Below are 2,684 nucleotides of genomic sequence, written 5' to 3' on the forward strand. Positions count from 1 at the left end.
TCGGCTTCCAGCACAGAAGAATGTGCTTTCTAAAACCAGAATGACCACAACCAATGGGGTATTCACATTACAATCAATAAAGTATTCAATCGAATGGGATGATTATATAATTCAGAAAATCAAAATAACTTTTCTATTGTTAAACAAAGCAAATAACTACAGAAGCCAAACAGCAGGGTTAAAGTTAAACTATAGTTTCTACCTGAGATGATTGCTACCATACTTCAAGACAAAAGAAAAGAAAGTGAAAGCCAGGAGTTCTGGTTATTTGAGGCTGACTTCCCACAAAGGGAGTGTTCTTATAATTTATGTGTATTTCCTGACAATTGCTGGCAGCAACTTCTCTCTTTAGAAAAGTTCATGGAAACAGACTGGGGTCAACCTGAACACGGTTTCCCAAACAGAGATGAAGACACTGTGGAGGCCAGCACATTGCCCTGAGGTGGCCACAGTGCCTATCCGCTAAGGGCAGTGGTCAGATGGAGGCTAGGGGTGGGGCAGGGGGCAATTCTGAGAAGAGAGAGCGGGAAGGGGGGCGGGCTGGGGACATGCTTGGGAGAAGGGTGTGATATCCAAGCTCAGTCCCCTCTCCCCTGTGTGCTGGGAAGGGTCAGGGGTGAAAAGGATGAGCTGGCACAGGCGCTAGGCCCGGAAACTAAAGGACGCGTTTAGAGAAAACATGGGAAGGAAGTCAGGGAGGCAGGCTAGCAGGAACTTTGGAGTTAAATGTTGGACAATTCTGGGAACACAGAAACTGGGCTTGATTTGATCCAACTCTCCCTCCCTCTTTCTCTGCATTCCACATAGCTCATCCCCATGGCACTTGGTCCCTGCACACGCACTTTCCACTGCTCCTCCTGTCTGTTTTGTTCATTACAGAACATCCGGTACCATGCTCTGCACATAGGAGGTGCTTAACAAATATTTCTTTAATAAGTGAACGGAAATGTGTAATTAGAAGAACCCAAGACATAAACAAATGCATTGCTTGTCTAATAACGTGGTACTCAGGGAGGAAAGACACTTTTATGACATTTCAGCTCCACCTTTGGCCTGTTACTGACGGATTTATTTTGTGCCGGTAAAGGCTAGGGAGGCAGGAAAAAGATTTGGAACCATTGGACCAATGAGTAATTTCCCAAACTGAATTGTAGGAGGGGGACTTTTCGTTTGAAAGAAATTTTACCTGGAAGCCTAAACAAATAAAAGAGATGAAAAAGAGTAACAACACAAACCAGCAGTGCTCTCCCGCCCCATCCTCACTGAAGGACTGGTTTTCAAAAATACTCATCTGATACTCCAGGATTACCAATAAAGAACCGAGGCCCAGGTGGATGTTAACTGAAATTACTATGGTAACATTTCACAACATATGTATGTCTGGTCATTGTACTGTACACCTTAAACTTATACAGTGTTGCATGTCAATTACATCTCCATAAAACTGAAAAACCAAATTATTTAATTAAAGAAAAACCCTGAGGCCCAGAGAGGCTAAGTGACTGATTCAGTGTCACCCAGCATAGAAGGAAAGAAAGAAGGCAACAACAACTAAAAGAGCACAGGAACTTGAGAAGAGTATGGCCTGCAGGCCAAATTCTGCCTGTTGCCTGTTTCTGCACAGACTGAGAGCTAAGAATTTTTTTTTTTTACATGTGTAAATGGTTTTTAAAAAATCAAAAGAGGCATAATATTTTGTGGCAAGTGAAAAATTATACAAAATTCAAATGTTGGTATCCATTAAGTTTTATTGGTACACAGCTACACTTATTCATTTACTGTTGTGGGTAAATTTATAAGAGCACTTTGATGATTGTAACTGACAATGCCAGCTTCTCCCCATGCCCTGTCCTTCCACCTATTATATTAGCTAATACTACATACTTTCTCTGTGCTAAATACCTATGCTAAATACCTCTCAAGCATTATTTTCTCTATAGAAGAGACTTTAGGATTTTTATCCCCATTTTACAGAAACAGGCTTAGGGAGATTAATGTCACACTATAATGATGGAACAAGGACATGGGTGAGGTCAGGATTCAAACTCAGGTCAGCCTAATTTGATAGTGTATTTCTTTATTTAAATTTTTATTTTTTTCATTTTTATTGGTTTCAGAGAGGGAGAGAGAGATAGAAATATCAATGATGAGCCGAAACCGGTTTGGCTCGGTGGATAGAGCGTCGGCCTGCGGACTGAAAGGTCCCACGTTCGATTCCGGTCAAGGGCATGTACCTGGATTGCGGGCACATCCCCAGCGGGAGATGTGCAGGAGGCAGCTGATCGATGTCTCTCTCTCATCGATGTTTCTAACTCTCTATCTCTCTCCCTTCCTCTCTGTAAAAAATCAATAAAATATATTTAAAAAAAAAAGAAATATCAATGATGAGAGAGAATCATTGATCAGCTGCCTGCTGCACACCCACAACCTGGGCATGTGCCCCTTGACTGGGATCAAACCTCAGACACTTCATTTCATAGGCGGACGCTCTATCCATCAAGCCAAACTAGCTAGGGCGATGGTGTATTTCTTTTTTTCTTTTTCTTTTTTTTAATATATTTTATTGATTTTTTGCAGAGAGGAAAGGAGAGAGATAGAGAGTTAGAAACATGGATGAGAGAGAAACATCGATCAGCTGCCTCCTGCACATCTCCTACTGGGGATGTGCCCGCAACCCAGGCACA

Source organism: Myotis davidii, unplaced genomic scaffold (assembly GCF_000327345.1).
Source record: "Myotis davidii unplaced genomic scaffold, ASM32734v1 scaffold309, whole genome shotgun sequence".
Lineage (NCBI taxonomy): Eukaryota > Metazoa > Chordata > Mammalia > Chiroptera > Vespertilionidae > Myotis > Myotis davidii.